This window comes from Bos mutus, chromosome 19 (genome assembly GCF_027580195.1).
Source record: "Bos mutus isolate GX-2022 chromosome 19, NWIPB_WYAK_1.1, whole genome shotgun sequence".
Classification (NCBI taxonomy): Eukaryota; Metazoa; Chordata; class Mammalia; order Artiodactyla; family Bovidae; genus Bos; species Bos mutus.
This window is the reverse complement of record NC_091635.1, coordinates 15,248,112-15,273,379: the sequence shown is the minus strand read 5'-3', so window position 1 is coordinate 15,273,379 and position 25,268 is coordinate 15,248,112. Positions and strand designations below refer to the sequence as shown.

General features: G+C 45.6%; 1 protein-coding gene across 6 annotated transcripts in view; it reads left to right on the top strand.

Moving 5' to 3' along the window:
* Positions 1-10,618: 10,618 nt before the first annotated feature.
* The window catches only part of PIK3R5 (phosphoinositide-3-kinase regulatory subunit 5), a 75,883-nt gene continuing 61,233 nt past the window's right edge, over positions 10,619-25,268 (top strand). For 3 of the 6 annotated variants that reach the window (XM_070389480.1, XM_070389479.1, XM_070389475.1), the window contains exon 1: positions 11,902-12,037. The gene's annotated coding sequence lies outside the window, so the exon portion shown is untranslated. Of the gene's footprint in view, positions 11,150-11,901; positions 12,038-12,625; positions 12,718-25,268 lie in introns of those variants that run through there. The other 3 variants (XM_070389478.1, XM_070389477.1, XM_070389476.1) reach the window with 3 other exon arrangements.

Genomic DNA, 25,268 nt, shown 5'->3' with positions numbered 1-25,268 from the left:
ACTCAGGTCAACCTACACAGGAGACGGTATCCTTTTTTTTCTTTAAAATGTTCGTTCATTTGGCTGAGTTAGGTCATAGTTTCAGCATGCAGAATCTTAGATCTTCCTTTCTTTAGTTGCAGCATGTGGGATCTATTTCCCTGGTCAGGGATCAAACCTCGGCTCCCCCTGCATTGGGAGCACAGAGTCTTAGCCACTGGACCACCATAGACGTCCCCCTATGGGTTCTTTTAGGTCCTGCTGACCTGGAGTCAGGACTATCATTACAGCCAAGGACCTAGACCTGGGTAATCTTGAATAGCCCCCACTGTGTTGGCAAAGCCCTCCAAGTGCTGGTTGGCAGGTGGTTCATGACCAGGAAGCCTCCGTGTCTGTCACGGACAATTACACCAAGAATTATACCTCCACTGTCAACAGAGCGTGCCTGTGAGGGTTTGGAGGTGGGTGAGAAGCAAGCAGAAGATGGTCTGGAGCTGAGAGGGTCTGAGGCTGGCCGGTGAAAAGGCCAGGAGACAGTTGGGGGTAGTTTACTCTGCCTGAGCTAGAGGCATAAACGCCTCTTTCTAAAATACCAGCACCCCCTAGTGGGAGTAAGTCTTCATTCACACGAGCCTTTTTAACCTGGAGTTGCTGCATTTAGAAGGGAAGAACACACATCTCACTCACACCACCAACTGAAACGGAGCATTTCTTTCAATAATAGATGTATGTAATACACCACAGGGGTGCCAATGAACAGGACCTGTGATTTTATCACCAATACATTAACAGACCTTTTTGTATCACATTACAGTTGTTGCAGATAACCTGAAATATCATTTCCATTTATTACTACTTTGAAATTATGCCCATTTTCTCTCTTCCCCTGGAGCACTGTTATTTAGCACATTAATAAAGAAGCATGTATGTTAGCAGATTTCCAATTTGTTTTTATTTGTATTAAACCTGTAATACAATGTAATTATTTTCTTTTGAGTCTTATGTTTTTTATTTTATGCATTGAAAGCACTATCCTGAAATGGGGTCCATAGGCTTCACTGGGCTGCAAAAAGGGTCCATTTTTTTTTGCAGATTATATTCCATTATAGGTTATTACAAGATATTGGTTACCTTGTAATTCCCTGTGCTGCACATTATATCCTGTAGCTTATCTATACCTGATCCATTTTGTGAATCCAGATGTTTTTATTCCAACTTTATTGCTCTTAGCAACATCCCACAACTCATTAACTAGTCTTTCAAAAGCAGCATTATTGAGCTAAAGTTCACATGCCAGACAACTCACTATGTAAAGTATACAGTTAAATGGTTTTCTGTATATGCAGAGTGGGGCAACCATGACTAAAATAGACATTTTCATCACTCCCATCAGCAATCACTCCCCATTTCCCCTTCCCCTTTTCCTTCTCAGCATCCAGTCAAATAATTACACATCTCACCCTTAAGTAACCCACCAATTTACTATTTTCTGTCTCTGTGAATTTGCCTGTTCTGACCCTTTTGCATACAAATAGGATTACACAACACAGGGTCCTCTGTAAATGGTTTCTTTCACTTAGAATACAGTTTTCAAGGTTCATCTATGTTGTCGCTTGTGCCTGATTTCAAAGAGGATGCTAGGGATTTCCCTGTTGGTAGTGGCTAAGACGCGGCACTCTCAATGCAAGGGGTCCAGGTTCGATCCCCGGTCAGGAAACGCGCTGCAACCAAGACCTGGCACAGCCAAATAAATAAATAAAATAATAAAGAGAATGCCTTCAATAATTTCTTATTAAAACTATCTGTGTATTATAGGTATTTGATAGAGATCCTATTTCAGGTTAAGGAAGTTCTACTCCTAGTTTTCTGAGAGGTTTTTTTATTTGTTCATAAATTTGAGAATTTTACCAAATGCCTTCTCAGCATCCAATCAGAAAATTGTACAATGTTTCTCCTTTTACACTGCTTATATGATGAAGGACACCACAGAATTTCTAGTGTCAAATTACCCTTGCATTCCTAGGATAAACCCAAGTGGTCGTAATACTTATTTTCACCCTCTTAATACTTCTGCATCTAGAGTCACAAACAAGATTGGCCTGTAGTTTTCCTTTTTTCTACTATCTTTATCGAGTTTGGATATCAGGGTCATGGTGGCCTCATAAAATGACTTGGGGACTCTTTTTTCTTCTTTTTCAGTCATCTGAAGCAGTTAGTACATGATTGGAATGAACTGTTCCTTGGAAGTTTGCTAGAATTCATCTGTAAAATGGCCTGCGTTTGGGATTGCCTTTGTGAAAAGATTTAAAATTATTGCTTCAATGTTTTAGTAAGTTTTGGAATCATAGGCATTGTATTTCTTCTTGAGTTAGTTTTATTGTTATTTTTTCTGGGAAAAAAAATTCCTATTTCATCTAAGTTTTAAAATGCATTCACATGAAGTTACTGAACAACTGTATTATAATTTTCATAACCTTCACTGTATCTATAGCTACATCTCCTTTTACATTCCGATTATTATTTACTTGTGCTTTCTATTTCTCATCTATCTTGCCAGATATGTGTTTGCCTTTCCAAAGAATTGTCTTTCTGTTTATTTGGTTCTCTCTGATTTGTATTTGAATTTGGCTTTTATTTATAAAAGCCCTTTTGTGGGGCAGGGTGGGAACTTATTCTGTTATCCTTTGTCTAACTTCTTAGAAACTCAGCTAATTAATTTCAGCCTTTCTTGTTTTCAGATTAGCGTTTAAGAGGCCATACGATTCCTTCTATTTGCCGCTTTTATTGTATCTCACAAGTTTTGAAATGTAATATTATCATCATTCAGTTCTAAATATTAAAAAAAACTTTCCATTGTGATTTTTTTTTTCTGACCAGGAGTCATTCAGAAACATCAAGGTTTATGGTCATTTTAAACTGTCTATTTGTTGACATCTAATTTAATGGTAGTGCGGTCTGGGAAAGTGGTCTGCATGACATCAGTTCTTTGAAATTTGTGAAGACTTGCTTTGCGGTCTTGCAAGTGATGACTTTGGTCATGGCTGCATGTGTGCTTGAGAAGAATGTGATTTTTAAATTATCGAGTGCAAGGTTCCGTGTTCATCAAATCCAGCTTGGTTTTGATCCAATCTTCTACAGTTATTACATTTTATCTTTTGAAGTAGTAATAACTCAGGGAAGCTTGTTGAAATCCCTCACGATGATGGTGCCTTTCTCAATTTCTCCATGTCCTCCGCTTCATTACTGCTTTACACATATTTTAGATTTTTAAGATTAGTTTTGTACAGGTTTATATATTTTTTACCTGTTGGTAAATGAAACCACCAGAATGTATCACTCTAATAATGCCTATTTCAATCTGAATTTAAGACAACTAACCACCTTTATTTTAGTTATGATTTGCTTTTTTTTTTTCCTGCCTTTTACTTTCAACTTTGGTGTCTTAATAACTCAGATATTATTATAGGCTACAAGTAACTGGATTTCATTTTCTCTAATCCAACAATCTCTATTATTAATCACATTATTTCACTTACCTTCATTATGATTATTGGTATCTTTTGGCTTGTTTCTACCACTTTATCTTGGTTTCTATTTGTCTCACTTTTTCTGTTTTTGTCCCCCTTTCTTGCTGTTTCTTGTTTGCTTTTTGTAGTGTGTGTCAGTTTTATTTTTTATATGCTTGTTCATCTGGGAGATTTCACTTTATTGGTTTTTAGTCTGGCTTTGTATTTAAATTGTTTGCTGTTAGATTTTATCCAGTATTTCTGCATTATTAAAAAGGGAGGAACAATTTCCTTTATCAGTACTGTCTGCCGTTTGTATGTATGTACACCCACACACATCTTCTCTCTCTCTCTCATACACAAAAATTTTTGTAAGCCTGGTTCCCAGAAATGTAATCTCTAGCTCAATAGGTTATGTACTGTTTTGAAACTATTCAACTTTTAATAGCATTATATAAAAATATTTCATGAAAATGTCCTTGAAATATTATTTAATTGCTCACAATATTTTACTATTGTAAAACTAACCATATTTGAAAATGAATTCTCTATTTTTAAACACTAGTTTTGCTTATAATTTATCACTGCTATACTTATAAGCAAACTGATGACTAATATTCTTGGGCATATTTAATTACTGAATTAATTCAGAATTACTGCATACTCTTTAAAGTACAAGTACTTTTGCAACCTCATGAACTGTAGCCCACCAGGCTCCTCTGTTTATGGAATTTTCCAGGCAAGAATACTGGAGTAGGTAGCCATTCCCTTCTCCAGGGTATCTTCCCGACCAGGGGAATGAACCTGGAGCTGCATTGCAGGCGGATACTTTTACCGTCTGAAACACCAGGGAAGCCCATATGTTTCCATACACAATACCAAACATATACTTACAGTCAGAGTTTACGAGAATTTGGGGTCTCCAAATGTTTGAAAATTCTGGGTAATATAATTTCTCTTATCTTTGCCTGGCTGTCAGATGGACATTTATATCTCACTGTTTAAATTTACATTTTTTCCTTATAAACATTTCTCACATGCTTATGGCTACTTGTATATCTTTGGTGAACTGTCTGATCTGCTAAGACCACTTTTATTTGGGATATGTATTTTTTAATGTAAAAAATATATTTTACATTAAGGATGGCATGCTTAACACTCATTGCAAACATTTTGCCTTCGCATACCATTTCCCTTCTCATTTAATGTTTATGTGATTTTTCATGGACAGAAGTTATTTTACTTTTCTATACACAAATCAGTCTTTTCCTTCATAATTTCTGATTTTGGCCTCATGCTTTAAAAGGCCAGCTACAATTCCAATGTTATATACACATTTCCTTTTTTGCTTCTGCACTTCCCTTATTTTCACTTGGACGTATGGATCTAAAATTAGTCAGAATTAGGGGTGGGATATAAGATTTGAGGTAGAAACTACACTTGTCTTTTTCCTCCTAATGGCTGTCCTAGCCTATTTGTTGGATGATCGAGCCTATCTTCTTTACCATATATTAAATTCCTTCAGATACTTGTGTTTGTTTCTGACTGATCAACTTAGCCCCATTGATCTTTTTATAAACTGCAAGCAATTGGACTTCATTTTCTCCAATCCAACAGTCTCTATTAATAGTCACATTGTTTTCACTTACATTCGTCATGATTGTTGGTATCTTTTGGCTTGTTTCTACCATTTTAGCTTGGTTTCTGTTTGTCTCATTTTTTCTGTTTCTTTTTTCCTTTTTCTTGCTGTTTTTGTTTTTTGTAGTGTGTGTTTATTTTTTTGCCTGTTTATCAGTCTGGGAGATTTCATTTTATTGGTTTTTAGTCTGGCTTTGTATTTAAATTGTTTGCTGTTATATTTTATCCAATAGTTCTACATTATTAAAAAGAAAGGGACTATTTCCTTTATCAGTACCATCTGCCATTTTTATCTGGAAGGCTATGTATGTATGTATACTCCCTCTCATATACTGGACAAGAATTTTTGTGAAAACCCTAATCAATATTTTGTGACAACCTATATGAGAAAAGAATCTGAAAAAGAATGAATATATGAATATGTATAACTGAATCACTTTGCTGTACACCTGAAAGTAACATTATAAATCAACTATAGCCAATAAAATTCAAATTAAAAAAATAATTTTTATGAGACAAAGTCCCAGAAATGTAATGCTTTCAATCTGTGGTACATGGAACATTTTCGTATGTCAGATGGAAACTTCTACCTCATGACTAAACTTTTTTTAATGGCTAAACTTTTGAGGGAGTTTCTTGGCTATCCTCACACAATTATTTTTCACGACGAAATGTAAAGTCATTTTATCAATCTCCTTCTCCTCTTCTCACCAGAAGCTTTCTTTGGCTTTTGATTGAAACTATATCACATTTACATACTCCACTGGTAAGAATGGATATTTTTTATAATATCATTTTTCAATCCCAGAACATAAATGTTTTTCTATTAATCAAGGCTTCTTTTGTATCCCATAATAAAGTTTATCACTTAAAAAAATAACAGCTTTTGTTCACTTGAAACTATCACAAGATTGTTAATTGGCTATACCTCAATACAAAATAAAAAGTTTAAAAAAACAGAGATGACCAAAAAATAAAAAATAACTACTTTATTGAGACATGGTTCGCATTCACCATTTTAAAGTGAATGGCTTTTAGTACAATCACCATTGCAGTCAATTTTTTTAGAATTTAAAAAATACTTATTTATTTATTTAGGCTGTGCCAGGTCTTAGTTGGAGCCTGTGGGATCTAGTTCCCTGACCAGGGATTGAACCTCGGGCCTCCTGCATTCAGACTGTGGAGTCTTAGCCACTGGACTACCAGGGAACTCCCTGCAGTCAATTTTTAAACTTTTTTTTTCCCCACCACAACAAAGAAATCCCATGCCCATTAGCATTCACTCCCCATTTTCCTCCAATATTCCAGTGCTAGGCAACCACGAATTTGCTTTGTCTGTATGGATTTGCTTATTCTGAACATTTCACATAAAAGGAATTATACAGTATGAAGACTTTGTAACTGGTTTCTTCCACCTAGCATGATGTTTTCAAGGTTCATTCATCCTGTAACATGTCAGTCCCTCATTTCTCTTTATGGTCAAATAATATTACATGGTATGAATATACAATATGTTATTTATCCATTCATCAGTTGAGGAATTATCCATTCGTCAGTTTTTGTGTTGTTTCTACCTCTTGGCTAATAAATAATGCTGCTATAGATATTTGTATGTAAGTTTTTGTGTGCACATGTTTTAACTCCTCTTTGGTATACACCCAAGAGTAAAATTGTTGGATCATACGGTAACTTGGACAAAGAAGCCTGGCAGGCTACAGTCCATAGAGTTGCAAAAGGTTGGACACAAGTGAAGCAACTTAGCACAAAGGGCACACGTGGTAACTCTATGTTTACCTTTTGAGGAATTGACAAACTGTTTTCCAAAGCATCAGCACCATTCTACATTCCCATCAGCAGTGTATGTATGCATGTTGTTTTCAGTCCCTCAGTCATGTCCGACTCTTTGTGACCCCAGGGACTGCAGCACACCAGGCTTCCCTGTCCCTCACCATCTCCCAGAGTTTGATCAAACTCCTGTCCATTGAGTTGGTGATGCCATCCAACCATCTCATCCTGGGTTGTCCCTTTCTCCTCTTCCTTTCAATCTTTCCCAGCATCAGGGTCTTTTCCAGTGAGTCAGCTCTTCACATCAGGTGGCCAGAGTATTGGAGCTTCAGCTTCACCATCAGTCCTTCCAATACATATTCAGGACTGATTTCCTTTAGGATTGACTGGTTTGATCTCCTTGCTGTCCAAGGGAATCTCAAATGTCTTCTCTAACACCACAGTTTGAAAGCATGAATTCTTTGCCACTCAGCCTTCTTTATGGTCCAACTCTCAGATGCATTCATGTATGTACGAGGTCTCCAAATTCTCCACATTCCTGTTGACACTTGTTATAATCTTTTTATTCAATGGGTGTGGTGTTTCCACTGTGGTTTTGATTTGCCTTTCTCTGATAACTAATGATGTTGAGCATTTTTTTCGTATGCTTGTCGGTCATTTATAGATGTTTGAAGAAATACCTGATCATATCCTTAGCCCATTTTTCAATTGGCTTTTTTTTATTATTCATTTATAGTAATTCTTTGTATATTCTAAAGTCTCTATCATATTTATATGATTTGCAAAAATCTTCTCCCATGCTGTGGGTTGTCTTTTATTTCTTGATGGGGTCCTTGAAGCACAAAAGTTTTAAATTTTGATGACATTCGCCTTATCTGTTTTTCCCTTTGGTTGTTTGCCCTTTTTATGTTATATCTTAAAAACCATTGCCAGGTCCAAGGTCATGAAGATTTACACCTATATTTTCTCCTAAGAGTTTTATAGCTTTAACTTTTATATTTAGTTCTTCTATTCCTTTTTGAGTTAATCTCCATGTGTAATGGGAAGTAGGGATTCAGTTTCTTTTTTGGGGGGATATGGTTATCCAATTGTCTTAGCATCATTTTTGAAAATAATTCTTTCCCTCTTTGAATTGTTTTGACACCCTCATCAAAAAGATGAGCGTGCACGTGTGCTCAGTCGCTAAGTCACATCTGCGACCCCATGGACTGTAGCTAGCCAGGTTCCTCTACCCATGGGATTTCCCAGGCAAGAATATTGGATTAGGTTGCCATTTCCTTCTCCGGGGCATCTTCCTGACAGAAGGATCGAAACCATGTCTCCTGCATTGGTAGGTGGGTTCTTAACCACTGGGGCCCCAAGGAGGGTGTTGCCTCCCCATTGGGGTATCGAATCCTAGTCTCCTGTGTAACAGGCAGGGATACTCACCACTATATTAACAAGAATCAATTGATTGTAAATGTGAGAGTTTATTTCTGGATTCTCAACTTTATCCATCGACCTATAAATCTATCTATAGCTCTGTGGTAAGTTTTGAAATCAGGGAGCTTGAATCCTCCAACTTTGTTCTTTTTCACGGTAGTTTTAGCTATTCTGGGCCCCTTGAATTTCCTTTTCTTAGGCTTTTTTCATTGCTAGGATGAATGAACTCTTTTCTATTTCGTCACTGCTCTGTATAGAAAACTATTGAAAGTCATATATTTATTTTTGTGTCCAACTACTTTACTATGCTTGCATATAAGTTCTAAATATTCCCCAATCCATTAGATATGGGTTCTTAGCTAGACAATCATATCTTTTGCAAATAATAAGCTTGTCTCTTCCTTCCCAAATTCACATCTCATTTATTTTTCTTCTCATTGTTTTTCCTTGAATTTCACACTCTTCACAGTGTGACATCCTTGTTTTGCTCCTTGTTTTCATAGGGTTGTCTTTGTTATCAAGGATTATATTATTCATTCCAGGTCATCACTGAGGTATCACATTGTCTGTTGCATTGAAATAAATACATTTATCATCTTGACAAAGTCTTTTTATTCCCAGTCACTAAGAGTTTTCATCAGGGTTCATCTTATTAGGATAATTATGTGGTTTTTCTCCTGTGTCCTATTCATATGATGAACAATATTAATAAACTCTTAACATTCACACCCCCTCCCCCAGCCCCTTGCGTAAACTGTATCTCTTGAGTCAGTGGGAACAAATTAGCTCACATTAACAGGAATAACTGAGGTCTCACAGTGCAGCTCCCACCTGTATAATATAGAACAGATGTCACAAACTGAAAGTTGGCAGGTCACGTCTGGTTTGGCTTGCAAGGGGGGGGGGTGTGTGTGTAAAATACTGTGTTAAATTAGTTTCCAGCATTTAAAAATCAGGAGATTTCAGACTAAGAGCTCCAATTTTTGGTTTCTCTTTACAAATGATAAAATCTGACCATGTGAGTCCTGCATTCTCATAGGATGACAGTGAGCTAAAGTTGCCCCCTGGGTGAGGGGGCTACTGTAGAGGACTCCTCATTTACATCTTTTTCACATCCTATTGTCTCCATACCATATTGTTCCCAGACATCAAGGTCAAGGGTCAGTTGCCAGACTTTATATTTGTGTAGTTATTTTTCTTATAATGGAATTAGGTGAAAGTGTGTAATCATGTCCCTAGCAAATGCGGAAAAACAAGAGACCAAGAGGGAAATGAGCTTCAGGAGAAACGGAAGCACACGTAATTCTCAGGGGAAGTGAAGAATATTCCTATAATGCTCAATACACAAACTGTGCCTGTTGAAAAGATACAATGTGAGATGCCACCAGCTAAAAAACTAGTAAGAAGAACATGAAAAAGATATGTAGGGGAAAGAAAAAGGAGCGGGGGGGGGGGTTCTGACATGTCCATTGGGCTTGTTTCAGGAGGCAGAGAGCACCCACAATGCTATCATGAAATACCGTACTCTATCTAGCAAACCAACACCATCTTGCTAGTTTTGTCCTTGAATCTGAGCTGTGTAGCTCTTGACCCTGCTCCAGTCCTGGGTGGCTGTAGTTCGAAGTCCTGGCCAATAGCTGTCAAGTGCTGATCAGATCTCCTGGTTGTTCTGCCCTCTTGGGGTGGGGAGACACAGACAGAGCTGAGGGGGAGAGTGGGGATGGTTAACAGGAGAGCTGGATCCACTTTTTTTCAATTTATTTGATTGCACCCGGTCTTAGCTGTGACATGGGAATTCTTAGTTGTGGAATGCAGGATATAGTTCCCTGACCAGGGATCCAACCCAGGTACCCTGTATTGGGAGTGAGGAGTCTTAACCACTGGACCACTACAGAAGTCCCCCTGATGTGGGATGGGACCAAGTGGGCTTCATGAGATGCCCAGCTCCCTGATAGTAAACCCTAGTGGGCAATTCTGTTTCAGCTTTCTTCCACCTCCAGTTTCAGGGACATCAAGGATATGGAAAAAGTCAAGGATGCCATAACTTCTCCTGTAGCTTTCAAAGCACTCTCAGGATCCACCATGTCAATCCCGCTCATGCTGTGTCTTTCTTGCTACTAACTTTCCGCTTCCAGAGCCCTTCCAGCCCTTCCTCCCGACTTGGCCACCTCTGGGCTGCCTCCCTCTTCCCCCTTCTTTCTTTTTTTTTTTTTTTTGTGGTGGAAAAAGTAAGGACTGGGGAGACCAGAGTCCTTGTTTACCCTTCTCAAGATGAAAGACCTCCAGGATGTCTTCTCACAGACTTTGTGGCTCTGGTTCCTTGTTTGTAAAACGGTGGGGGGTGGGTGCTCTGGGTGGTCCATGCAAGAGAAGAAGTGCTCGAGGTTCTGAGCGCCTTCCCGTCTCTAACAGTGGCTGGGACCAGTTCTCTGTGCTCATTCACGAGTACTTTCTGTTTCTGTGTTTTTGGGGAAGTTGCTTTTTCTTGGTATTGAGTGAGTCAGGAGAAGAAAAATCATTGGCAGTCCCATCTCTCAAAGCCTCAGGTAGGGCTGTGGCTTCTGACAACACTAACGGCTGATCTTGAGGCCGATTTCGAATGCCTCTAACAGATATTGTGACACAAGTCCCATTCAAGAGTGAAAATGGAAATTCCAGCCTCGCCCTTTGTGACCTCTGAAATAAACTGCTATTCTTTCGTCGCCAGAGCTGCTCGCACAACAGCAGCCAACCTTCTCATTCCTAATTTGTAACGAGGAAACGGAGGCATGGGGAAGAGCAGTGATTTCCGGGATCCCTAAAAGTTCTTCAGGCTCTGGGTAAAAAAACACATCTGCTCGCGTGGCCTGTGGGGAGAACGGGTCGGGGAGGGCGCCAGAAGAGGGCCTGGACCCTGGAGACGACCCCTCCCCGCCTTCAGGAGAAATGGCTGCAGTCACAGCCACTGGTGATGGACGGTGAGGAAGTCAGACCAGAGGCTGGGGCAGCCGGGCCGAAAGTCTGGATGGGCTGGTATTTCTGGAAAGATATCTGCCCAAGGACGAAGGGCGAGGGTCGCGGGCCCGTGTGCACAGCAGGGGTGCAGGCATTTTAAAGGTTAAGAGCACCCGTAGAAAATAGAAGTAGGAGGAGGAAGTGGGGCGCTGGGGCGCAGTGCGAGAAGGAAGCAACTCGTCGGAGCTTCCCCTTTTTCCTCCTTCCCCGAAGCCCCCACCCCAGCCCCCTCGCCCGCTCCGCCCACCCATCCAGCCCTGCCAAGCCGCGCTTCCGCTCCCCCTGGTCAAGCCTCACCTTACTCCTGGGGGCGACGTGGGGGAGGGTCGCTGGCGTCCCTCCGGCCTTGGCCAGCCCTCAGCCAGGACCTGTTCCTTCCGAGGGCAGAGGAGCTCAGAGCTGGGCGTCCTCATACGCGCGGTGGGCTCGGGCCGGACTCCGAGGATGCTTGGGGTCAGGCTGGCCCCAGGCCGACACCGCCCGGCCACCAGGTGGCGCGAGAGTCCGGCTGGGCGGCCTGCCCCGCCCCGCCCTGGCATGGCCCCGCCCCGCCCCGGCATGGCCCCGCCCCCAGTCCGCCGTCTGAGCGGAGCCCCGATTGATGCTGGGACTCGCCGCGCGGGTCCCCAGCTCCGGCGCGGTGGTCGCGACGGTACCCGGAGTCGCAGGGAGTCGCCTCTGGAGAGGGACTCGGCGCCCAGCGGGGACTGCAGGTGTGTGGCCGGGGCGCGGGGACGCGGAGTGCACGCGTAGGGGCTTGAGGCAGAGCCAGAGCTGCCCGCGGACACTTGGAGACAGGTGCGCCCTGAAAGCACAGGCTGCAGCCAGTGCGCTGGACAGATCTTGCCGTCTTCTGCCTCTGAGAATAGGGCCCATTGCCGGGGACACGACTCGCACACACGCGTGCCCAGTAATCTCAGACAGAAGGGTATGCCGGCTGTCCATCTTTACCTAAGTAGCCACTGCTGGAGGCGTCTGTGCGGTCCGACTGTGACCGCAGCCTCCTGCTGCCTCTTTCGAGGCTGCCCTGTGTCTTCGGGTCAAGGAGCCTGCTCTCCCGTCTGGGAGCGCTCTCTCTCTGGGAGCCTTGGCATCAGGGGTCCTCAGTCACCAGGACCTCCAGCGAGCGTGGGCCCCCAGACAGTGGTTGCTTTTCTCCAGAAGCTCACTCTTGGCGCTGTCAGCTTATCCGTGTTTACACCCTCTCGGTATCCCTGCGTGACTCTGTGTGCGCGTGTGCATGGGTGTGCGCGTGTGCATGGGTGTGCGCGTGCGCGTGCGCGCTGGCCCATCCCAGGCCTCGGGTAAATAAAGTTCTTTAGGTCAGTAGGAGGAAGGAGATTATTCAGAGGGAAAAGGAAGGCGAGATGAAAGCAGCAGGATGTGGTATCAAGTAAGTTACAAGCCTCTTGCAGAGAGGAGGAGTGGGTTTGGGCGAAATGAGGGCCGGAACTGGGGCCAGGTCTACCTGCGTCCAGGGTTCTGTCTGGGTCCCCCATCTTTCCCTCCCTGCAGTGGTCACTCTGCCTTCTCCTCCACACCTTCCCTCCTCCTGGCCCGGGACTACCCAGAAGGGCACTGGTTCCCAGAACTTGTTAAAACACACCTTCTCCAGGCACCCCCTACAGTACAGCTTTCCAAGGGTGGGATCTGGAATCTGTATTTTTCTAAAATTTGAATAAGATCCGTTAAGTGATGAGGCTGGTGCCATTGCTTGGGAACCCTGGATGCTTTGGAAAGGAGGCCCGGGTTCCAGCTGTGCCCAGCTGTGTGACCCTGAGCCTCATGAGCATCACACTGCCCTCTCCCAGCCTGCTTCCCTGTCTGCAAAATGGGCCCTAACCTGCAACCTCAGGGAGCAAATCAAATGAGAAAGTGTGAGCAGGGCGAATGCACAGGGAGCTGCCCTGGGTGTTTGCAGAACAAGGGAGTGGGTGTCTCGGGCTTACCTGCTTCCTCAGCGGGGACACTGCGGTGTGGCTCCTCCGGAAGACAGTTTTGAATGGTCCACTCTCTCTTCCTGCTCAGAAGACCCTCCCCTGCTTCTTGAAGAATAACTAACCAGGATGGTTATTCTGGGGGCAGTGCAGAGTCTGTGTGTGCCAGGCCTCACTGTTTTTTGTTTGTTGTTTTTAAATTTTGGTTTTGAGGGCTCTTTGTTGCTGTGTGGACTCCTGTTCTCTAGTTGTGGGGCAGCTCCGTTGCCTGGGGACCTGTAGGATCTTAGTTCCCTGACCGGGGATTGAATGCGCATCCCTTGCATTGAGAGGGGGATTCTTAACCTCTGGACCCCAGGGAAGGCCCCTCATCAGGGTTTTAAGATCCTTGCCAATCTCTTCGGTGAGGGATAAAGAACTGTCTTCTCTTTACAAGCTGTAGTGGACAGAGAAAGACCTCTGTCTCTTTGCCTGTCTCTCCCCAGCATGCGCCCCGCTTTTTTTTCTTTCGAGAAGAATCAAGCGGAAGCTAACCAGGTGACCAGTGTGTTTGGGTTTACTACAGGGGTCATAATGTGAAGGAGGAGGCTGGCTGTTGGAGGCTGCTCCATGGCCCCAGGTTAGTCTGATCACTGGCCTTCCGGCAGAGATGCGGAAAAAGGAGAGGCAGTCACCTTTGCCTGGGCAGCCCAACGTTAGAGGCTCCAGCTTGGGTTCAGAGGAACACTCAAAGAGCGCTGACTTGGTCTTTGTTCAGAGAGCCTCACCCACAAAGGACTGAGCTGGCCAGACTTCTGTGGGACCTCTGTGAACTAGAAGACTTGTTTGGCTCAGCTGTGGGTAGACTGAAAGCCTGGATCAGCTTTTTAAGCAAGGAAGTATCTAGAGGGGCAAGATGGAGTGATTGTCATCAGTTCAAGGAAGAGGTTTGAGGTTCTGGCATAGATGGCATGGGGAGTGGACAAAGGAAAGACTATGTCTGACTTCTATCCAGAGGCAAGCTGAGACAGCACGGCAAACATATATTACTTATTAGAGTATTCCATTGATGTGAAGATGTACGCATTTTCACATTTTAACAACTCTGAAATCATCTTACCATCTATGGCATCTTACCATTATAAAAGGCGGCAATATTTCTTTCTGGCACACAAAATAATGGTGGTGTAGTCGCAAAGTCATTTTCCACCTCTTGTAGCCCGCCAGGCTCCTCTGTCCATAGGACTTTCCCAGGCAAGAATATTGGAGTGGGTTGTCATTTCCTTGTCCAGGGGATCTTCCTGACCCAGGGATCAAACCCATTATCTCCTGCATTGCAGGAGGATTCTTTACCACTGAGTGACTAAGGAAGCCTAAAATAATGGTGCATCTTACAATTGATGGCATCTTTTTCGATTCTGTTAAATATGATGTGTATTTTGCAAATATGGGGAACGCTTTCGATGTACAGAGGTACACACAGAACCACATCATTCTTGTAAGTGAAATGGCACGTATCACTTTTTCCACCAGCTCTACCTTTTAAACACCAAAACTTTTCATGGTATCCAGTTTTTAAAAGAAATCCTTGTAAAATGTGTTGCTTGCCTTTATAAATCTAGCACATGGTGTGTGATTTAATAATTCCTTGAAAATATTAAACGGTTCTACCTGCCATTTTGTGCATACCTTGGGTCTGCTCAGGACAAAATTTTTGTCATCTTATTGTCCTTTTCCCCTTTAGCTATCATCTCATGGTCCTTGGCAGTGGGCTAAGTATTTCTCCATTTCCTTTTCATCTTCACTGCCATACTCAGGTTGCTACAACTATTATCCACATTTCATGAAGGAAGAAACTAAGGACCAGGATGATACTGCTAGGAAGCGCCAGGGCTGGGTGGATAACCAGAGATGACCCAGCCCAAGGGGTATTCTGCCTGTGCCTGTGGGTGTGGAGGGCATGGCTTGTGGGGCTGACTGGGAGCCTGAATGTGGCCATCTACAGGTCTTCTCTGTTTGCTTCCAGGCTAGTGGCCGGAAGGTTCTGGATAGTTGGGTTATCAGCCAAGTGCCTTCCGGATAAGTGAGGTGTAGCTGTAGCAAAGTGCACAAGATTGGAGGGTAGGGCCGATGAATGGGAAGAAGTGGGTGACCAGTGGCACCAAGCAGACATTGGGTCCTTCTTGAGTCTACCACATCTAGCACTTGGGGTGCATGGCTTTGAGCTTTAGGGTTTGTCCTTAGTGGGAGACGCCTGCCTCCAGCTTTCCCCAACTCCCAGTCCACCTTCTCTCATGGGGATATAAGATGACAAAGCTGAACAGGTCACATTCCAGCTGTAAATCCTCCCGAGCTGCCCTGGCCCTCTGGAGAAGGTCCATACCCCTTAGCATGCCTAGCAAGGCCTCCGCCACCCAGCTCAGGTCACCCTGCCTTCTTCATCTCTTGAAGCTTGGGCAGACCTCAGTACCTTTGCACGTGCTGCTCCTTCCCACCACATTGCCCTTCCTGTCCACTGCCTGCCTGGCAGACCATGAATTCATCCTTGGATGCCCAGCTTCAACCTCATCATCTTTGAAGACTTCCCTAAGCCCCTCTTCACTCCACAGCACTGGCCACGCCATCCTTCCGTCCTCCCCATGCCTTCCTTGTCCTCCCGGAGCACTGGCCCCTCTGGCCTGCAGGGTCTGACCAGTGACATGGTGGCTGGCTCACCAGGGCCTTCTGATGCTCAGCACAGCTGTTCAGCTGTCACCATCAGACTCCCCAGGATTTCTGAGAAATCCACGAACAGCAATAGTGGGGGCTGCCAAGGGGGCTGCGGAGCACAGGGTGTTGTGGGGGGCAGAAGGGTGGGGTCCGGAAGGAGTGGTGTGCTTTTCATTTTCATGTCCTCAAGAGTCTTGCTGCTGTTGTTGTTGACCTAGGCAAATGAGTCTGTGTGGTTTCCTTGTCGGGGGCAGGGCAGGGGTGTGACAGCTGAAGGCAGCTTCTGCCTCCTGTGGAGTCAGGGGGGCTGTGTTTCTGCCTGATTCCCCTATTTCTAGCCCTGTGACCCTGGGTTGAGTCCATGTACATCAAAAGTGTCAGTTTCCCCATCTCCCTAGAAGCGTGCACAGATGCTTTCTATGGCCCCTTCCTCATCTCCAACAGTCCATTCCTTGGCTCAGCACCTCTGCACGGAGCACCTTCCATGTGCCAGGTACGTGCTGGGGCTCTGAGGACCGTGAGGGAGACAGATAACGTTCCTGGAAATTTTTCATTTTGGCTGCATTGGGTCTTCATTGCGGGCTTTTCTCTGGTTGCGGCGCTTGGGCTTAGTTACCCTGTGGAATATGGGATCTTAGCTCCCCGACCAGGGATAAAACCTACATCCCCTACATGGGAATGCAGATTCTTAACCACTGGACCACCAGGGAAGTCCCCCTCCCCTGGTGGAAATTAGTCTAGTGGTCAGGACACTAGATACCTATCGTGTAATTTCCATCATGAGAATGATGAGGTCCCGGGCGAGTATGGAAAGGGAACCCCATATAGTTTAAGGATTAAGGAGAGGCTTCCCTGAAGAAGTCACATTCGAGTTGAGAATTGAGAGATACAATATAGAAGAAAATACCAATGGTAATAAAAATGATCCCCAACACTGAGCAGACATGTGCTAAGCCCTCTCTGGGTGCACCCTCTCAGGAATTCCTTTATTTCTGTGGGGTGTGGGGGCCTCCTCTCCTACAAAAACCAAGTGAGGTTAACTCTGGCATAAACCAGAGACCCATCCCCTGCGCCCCATCTCCCCTCTCCTTGTCTCTCCCCCTCCTCCGAGGTCGCATGAAGGTCATTAACACTATGAGGGGGCGCCTCCCTTTTCCTTTGCACTGATCATCACCAGAGAGTACGTTCCTTTGCTGCTGAGGGGCTCCTTGCAGGAGTCCCTTGCATTTGCTCTCACATTGGCTATCCATAGCGAAAGGAGCCTCCATCCACAGAAAACCACCGTTGGCCTTTCGTTCCGTCCCTCTCAGAGTTGCTGTCCTTACAACCCAGATTTTGTGTATTTCCTACGAAGTCATCCTCTCAGCACCCACATCCTTCTTCCTTCCAGGTTTTCTTCCCAGGACCCCAAGGTCTCTGTGGACGTACCTCTGGCTTTTGGGTCTGAGCGTTTGTTCCTGAGTGACTTGGTGGTTTTGACTCTCATCAGGCAAATCTCCCCACAGCCACTTCCATGCAGCCTGGCTGAGGCCACCCTCCTCCTCAGTGCATTTTCTGGGTGAGATTACATCTACACCTGCTGCTCTTATGGGAGACTTTCGAACTCAGTCTCGATAATGGGCCTCTTTCAGAAGCTGATAAAGCCATAGATCATCCCCTCCATCTCCCCACAAAAGGCACACGTGTGCACGCACACGCATGCTCTTTCAAAGTTTTGCAGAAAACCTCTGGGTCTTCTCAGACCTCTGCTGTCCACCAGGGAACCCAGGTGAGTAACCTCTGATCTGGAAAACAGGACTTTCTATACACTGATTTCTTTGGCTCCATGCAGGAGTCAGCTGTTGTGGGAATGATGGATCTCTCCTTGGGGAGATCTCAGGGCTCGGTGTGGGGACCACTCACAAGCCGTGTGCACGCTTCCTGGGTTTATTATTGAATCTTGAATTCAATCCATTTCCAAGATGATTGAAGAACATCACTTTAGCTAGTAGTTGTTGTTGTTTAGTCATTAAGTTGTGTCCAACTCTACGACCCCATGTACTGTAGCCCGTCAGCCTCCTCTGTCCATGGGATTTCCTAGGCAAGAATAACTAGACTAGATCTTCCCAACCCAGGGATCGAACCCATGCCTCCTGCATTGGCAGGTAGGTTCTTTACTGCTGAGCCACCAGGGAAACCCTTACTTTGGCTAGTGGTATCCTTAAAAGAAGCCCTCTGCTCTGGTTCCCCTACCCCCAGCCAGGGAGCTAGACTTAAGGCTAGAAACGAGACCAGAGAAGGTGCATGTTGGTGGCTATTCTCATGAATAGAGACGATCCAGGAAGCAGAGAGGCAGCCACTGCTGGTGTTTTTGCTGCAAATATTCTCACGGCCTCCCTTGTTCTCAGGGACTGGCGTGAGTGTGGGCCTTTATTTCTCTGATGTGGTTGTAGTTCTTTAGAGCTGATACCTTGAAGTCAAGTGCCACGTGTAAAGGAAGTTTTCTTCAATTCCTCATTTCTAAGGATTTGTTAAAGCACAGATGGAAGTTAGGTTTGCCAGTTACAATTGGAAGCATCCACTAGGAAAGCCTTGTATTCTTTCGCCTTGAGGTAGGTTTGCGTGATGTGTTACATCATTAACTTCCTTCTCTTCAGCCCTGCTTGCCCTTTTGGAGTGAACTCTGCTTAGTCAAGGAGTTTTGTTCTTTCAGAACAGTGCTAGGTTTGATTTGCTGCTATGCCTTTAAGAATTCTTGCATCCGTGCTCACAGATAAGGTCGGCCCATATTCTCCTCTTTTGTACTGCTGTTGTCATGTTTTGATGTGCTGTTTATGCAAAGTGATTTTGGAGGCATTTCATCTTCTCCTGGGGCTTCCCTGGTGGCTTGGTGGTAAAGAACCCACTTGCCAAGGCAGATGAGGGTTCAATCCCTGGATTGGGAAGATCCTCTGGAAGAGGAAATGGCAACCCACTCCAGTATTCTTGCCTGGATAATCCCATGGACAGAGGAACCTGGCGGGCTACAGTCCACAGGGTCTCAGAGTTGGACACAACCGAGTGAGTGATCATGAGAATCTTCTCCTGCGCTCTGGGGACAGCTGGCAGAGCAGGGCATGGTCTGTGTCTCGGAAGTTGGAAGAAGAGCTTAGTCTTAGGTCTCCATTACTGGATTCTCGGTTTCCCATTTCCCAAGCCTTCCTCTCCTCTTCTCTCTTCCTTAGTCCTCCCGGGTACACACCTAGCACCTCCGTGCTCCCAAGCTGGAACCTCAGAGTCATCTTTGATTCTTGAGCCTTCAACAATTCTCCACTGATTCCCGTGAGTCTCTCCTTTTCCTGCCCTTCAGCTGAGGGAAGGCTCATTTCCACTCTTAGATGCTTCCATCCATCTGGAGAGTGGTGCAAGGCCAGGTGCTGTGTTTAGTGGGGACGCTGATAAACCATCTCATACCCAGAGAAAGGTAACCAAGGTAGTGATGGCACAATACCGCATGTTTACAGAAGGAGAGATGTTTTTCTATATGAAGAGGACATAAAGGAGAAGTCATATCCATGCAGGAGACATGGGATCAATCCCTGAAGAAGGAAATGGCAACCCAGTATTCTTGCCTGAAAAATCCCATGGACAGAAGAGCCTGGCAGGCTGCAGTCCGTGGGGTCACAAAGAGTCGGACACAACTGAGCAACTAACACTCTACTTCGGGACTAAGCATAATTCTTTGGAAAAGGTGAAGACCTGCCCTGTAGAGGTCGTTCTCCTAGGAGGAAAGGGACCCATGAAGGGAATTGTGAGGAAATAGATCTCAGCTTACCACAGGGAAGAGCTTAGAGAAGTTCAGAGCAGAATAACAATGGAATGGGCAGACTTGTGGTAGTGAGTTCCCCATTGGGAGAAACATTCAAGGAAAACGCATGTCAGACGTAGAAACGAAAGCTGTGAGAATAGAGACACATCACTTCATTTCTAAGCACCTCTAACTCTCCAAATCTTGGTGACTGTGTCTTACTGGCTGTAGAAAAGTTGGTTGTTCTGATAACATAATTTGAATTTAAGAAATTCAGTGGCCTTGAATAAACAAATCCCAAAGCTGGGCAGTTCCCTCACAAATCCTGCAGCCCGTCTTCAGAGCCTGTCCTCCCAGAGCAGGAGCTCGGTATTGGTTAGAAAACCAGAGCCATGCATGGTAAGACTCTGGAGCCACAGCTGGACATAGGGATGCTTGCCCATCTCCTGTGCTTGATAATGGACTTTTTTTGGGTGAGGGGCAGGGGGGGAGTCTCTTGTTCTTGGCTCCTCTGAACCAATCTGATAAAATGGACTACTTCAGAGACACCTTCCTCTGTGGCTGTCCCACAGAAACTCGGTGCCAATCTGATCCACCTCCAGGTCACGCGGGGAGTTAATGGCCTCTTGTTCTTGGGGTTTTTGAGCCAACGTTTAATGGGCCTTTGCATTTCGCATTCACTTCTGTACTGACATCTTGAGAGTTTCATTTTGAGAAAACCCAAAACTCAGAGCTCTCCTTCGCCTGTTATTGTGCTTAAGTGAACACAGGGGGGTTGTGGTGTGATATTCAGACTACTGAATGGGAGTAGGAGCTGAGATCTCTAGTCCTAGCTGTCCCCCACTCAGCCGCTCATCTCCCTAAGCCTGTTCCCTCTTGGCTCAAGGGGCTGTATCTATATTCTGACATCCTATGAGTTTTACAAAGTCTTCTCTCCAAGTGTAGACTGATAGGAGCTGCTCTGATGAGCTAAGCAGAGAGGGGACCCGCTCCTTCCCTCATGTTACCCATGTCATGGCAGGACTCCCAGAGGCTAAAGTCCTTCTGACCACAGTGGTGGCCTGCCTCCCTCCACCCAGGCTTCTCTACTGGAAGTCTTCCTCTGAAGTCATTGGTGGCCTTGTAATGGCAGATTCCAATGGCTTTCTGCTAGTTTGCATCTCTTTGCAGTTTCTGTAGCATTTGATGCCCAGCACCACTTGCTAGAGAGCTTCCCAGGTGGCTCAGTGGTAAAGAATCCATCTGCCAGCTCAGGAGATGCAGGAGATGCAGTTTCGATCCCTGGATCAGGAAGATCCCCTGGAGAAGGAAACGGCAACCCACTCCAATGTTCCTGCCTGGGAAATCCCATGGACAGAGGAGACTGGAGGGCTACAGTCCATGGGTTCGCAGAATCAGACACAACTGAGCGACTGAGCACACACACACATCCTGACCTAGAGCCTCTTCCTCACCATATGCACCTCCTGGCATTCCTGTGCACGCTCCTCTTCTTGCTGTCCCAGGTCATGCTTAGCTCCCTCACCCAGACCCACATGTCCAAGTCCATGCTGGTCAATTTTACCATTTCGACATCAATACAACTCCAGAGCCCAGCTCTTCGTCCACGACGCAGGCTTCCTCTCCAGACTTCCCCATTTGGGGATGTCTAGTGAAACCAGACTCCTGGTCTGGAGTGGAGACGTTGCAGTCACCTCTGAGTGCTCCCTCCCTCTTCCTGTCCCCTACTCTCCAGCCAGCTTTGATGGCGCTTCCTTTGGTTCTCGCTTCTTTTCACTTCCCTATAGTTCTCTCTGTCACCCAACTCAGCTTTCGTCACCAGCATCCTAGGCCTGCTTATGGGCCTTCTGGACCCTGCTGTCTTCCTCGCTTCCTCCAGGAGATTCTTCTAATGAAACTCTTTTTGTCACCACGCTCAGAAGCCTTTGGTGCCACCTGCCTCCTAGGGAAAGTCCAAAGTCCAAGGTCTTGTGTTTGGAGTTTCAAAGCCAAGTCTTGCTCTTAGAATGTTCTCCGTGAATCCACACTCTCTCCTCCAGCCAGATGGCCTGACTCAGTTTCCTCCCCAAGACCTGATGGGTATTCTTATTTCTCCCTTCTCCTCCCGGTGAGGAAAACTTCCCAACCATCTTGTACAGCGCCAACTCCCCACTGAGGGGCCAGCATCTAGTGATGCTCAGTTCATGTGCGGTGAATAAATGTTTGCCTGGTGGAGCACCCAGCACACAGGAAGTCTGGGTCAGCCCCGGTGGCTGATGATCAGGCATCTGAGTGCTTTGTGGGATTCAGTCAACCTCTGAGAATGCATTCTCAGGCATCTCCCTGGATTCTGTGGGTCCCACCTGAGGTAAGGGTATCCTTTTGGTTTTCCCTGGTGGCTCACACGATAAAGAATCTGCCTGCAATGCAGGAGACCTGGGTTGGAAAAATCTCCTGGAGAAGAGAATGGCAACCCACTCTGGTATTCTTGTCTGCAGAATTCCATGGACAGAGGAGCCTGGTGGCCTGCAGTACATGGACTCACAAAGAGTCAGACATGACTGAGTAACTAACACTTTCCGCTTTCAAAGGGGCAAAGTCCTGGGTCTTTGCACTCCAGTATGGGCAAGACAGGCTGGTGGAGGGGACAGGTGGGGAGGTGGGGTTCAGACGCATTAAGCCCCTGGGAAACTCCAACTGCTAAGTCCTTGATCCTTGGGAAACTGTTCCACCCTCTAAGTTATTTCAGATTCAAGACAGCATCTGGGCACCCCTGGTAAGCCCAAACAAGCCACTCCCAGCTGGTGACCCCGCCTTAGAGGAGCCTGGGGAAGTGTCTGTTTGCAACATGGGTGTTTACAAGGCAGAGGGGCTTCCTGTCCCGCCTACCAGGCTGACTGTGGGGCAATCAGGAGCTGTGTCTTCAGGGGCACTGGGGCAAAGAAATGCTTGGAGGATTTCTTGGGATTCTTCAGACATACCAAGGTGGGGTGTCTGGCCATGCTGACCCTCGAGGAAGCCAAGGGCAACATGGAATGACCTCAGGTTTTTGAACCGGGAGAAAATTAAATGTGACTGATAATTAATTTGCACATCGCCCTTTACAACTTCTAAAGCATTGTTCATAAATGCAGCCCGGCTAGTTTAACGTGGAACCCTTTAGAGGGAAAAGAAATTCCCTTGGTCACACCCAAGCAGGGTAAACAAGGAGAAGGTTCTCTTTTTCTTTACTGCTTTGGAGAGGAAAGAAGGCTTTCTGGGACTTCTCTGATGATCCAGTGGTTAAGAATCTGCCTGTCAATGCAGGGGACACAGGTTGGATCCCTGGTCCAGGAAGATTCCATATGCCCTGGAGCAACTAAGCCTGTGTGCCACAACTACTGAGCCTGTGCGCCTAGAGCCTGTGCTCTGCAAGAAGAGAAGCCACTGCAACGAAGGGTAGCCCCTGTTCTCCGCAACTAGAGAAAGACCCTGCCCAGAAACGAAGACCCAGCATAGCCAAAAAAATTAATATTTAAAGAAGAAGAAGAAGAAGGCTTTCTGGGGGAAGGAGAGAGTAGTGGAAAGATCTCCCCAGGAGAGAGAAGCTCCCAGTAGTGCTTCCGAGTTCATTCGACATGGCAAGTACGCCCCTCTCCTCATCCACCAGAGAAATGGGCCGAGGGGGCAGTCCCCCCACCAGGCTGTAACCACCACCACGGCACCCCCAAGAACAGGGGCTTGTGTCCAGGGCCCCCATCCCTGGGTTCCGACATAAGCGCCTGGAAAGTTCTGGGAACGTACCTCATGCTCTCTCGGGCCTGGGGACAGGGGGGACCCCGTGACCTTTCTCTAGTGAGCAGGCAATCCAAGGATGGGGTTCACCCCATCACGTGACTTCTGGTGCCCTGTGGCTGTTTTCTCTGGTGACTGCTTTCTCTGAACCCAGTAGAGAGAAGATGCAAAACAGAAGCTGCACCCCAGCAGGGCAGAGGTGCTAGGGACGCCGGCGCCGTCAACACCTCAGCCTGCGCATCACGGTGTGATAATACTGGTCTGTGCAGGGAGGTTTATGGTAAAGCACGAAGGAAGAAAAACAAGCACGCACAGCCCTCTAAGAATCTGATACTCAAACCTCCTACTTGAAAGTGGCAGAGGTTGGCCTAGGGGGTGGGGCTGAGAAGGGAGGCGAGAGGTCGTGTTGAGCGAGGACGAGCTTTGTATGGAATGAAGAAAAAAAAAAAAAACATTTCTGAACGAATGAGGCTGCGGAGCTCAGGTCCAAGGCATGGGAGGTAAAGTTTGGCGGTCGGGAGAGGAGGTCGTTCTAGGAGGCACTCGAGTGGGCTAGAAAAACAAGATGGCGGGGCCCTGCGGGAACTGACAGAAAGAAGCCCTCAATACTGGGCCAAGTACTGGGTGCAATGGAGACAGAAGGAGATGCCACCAATTTCCATTTCCTTTAGGTGCTGTCATGGTCCTGCGTCCTCCCTGAGATGGATGTAGCGGCTGAGAATGCCCCTTCTTGCACCAAGCCTCAACTCTACTGGTTTCCCTTCAAGGCTCCTGTGGAGGGAATGTTGAAGGATTGGGCTAGCACCATGGTTGAGTCCAGGGCACAGTCCTCTCAGAGAGTCCGGTTTTCCTCCTCCCCCTACCCCCACCCCCCCAGCATTTTCCAAGATGAGATTACTTCTCATTGACTGCTTACTCCTAAGACCTATTCAGTAGATGGAGGTGGGAACGTTATTATTGTTAATTAAATGTTTTAGAACAAGTTTAAGGTTACAACAAAACTGAGAGGAAGGTACAGATTTGTCATATTACCCCCTGCCCCGCACATCATCAACATCACTCACCAGACGGGCACATATATTTTTACACCAAGGACGAATGTACATTTAAAAAATTTTATTGGGTTGGCCAAAAGATTCATTTGGGTTTTTTCATAACACATTATGGAATATTGGAACACTATGGAATATACTCAAGACATTATGGAATATACTCAGTATTCTATATTGGAATATAGTTTTTTTCTTTTTTTTTCATCCTATCATTTTGGAGTATAGTTGATTAACAATGATGTGTTAGTTACAGGTATACAGCAAGGTGATTTAGTAATACCCATAAAGTATCCATTCTTTTTCAAACTTTTCCCATTCAGGTTATTACAGAATATAGAGCCAAGCTCCCATGCTATACAGTAGATCTTGGTTAGCTCTCTGTTTTAAATATAGTAGTGTGTACATATCAATCTCAAGCTCCTATCCCCACTCCCAGCCCTTCCCCCATCCCAGCCATAATAGATACACCTACACTGACATATCACAATCACCCAAAGTCTATAGTTTACCTTTGGTTTCACTCTTGATATTTTTACATTCTATGAATTTTATGAATGTAATGACATATATCTATTATTATAATATTATACAGAGTATTACATGCGTGCATGTGTGCTCAGTCATGTGTGGCTGTGGCCCCAAGGACTGTAGCCCACCAGGCTCCTCTGTCCATGGGATTTCCCAGGCAAGAATACTGAAACAGGTTGCCATTTTCTTCTCCAGGGGATCTTTCCAACCCTGGGATTGA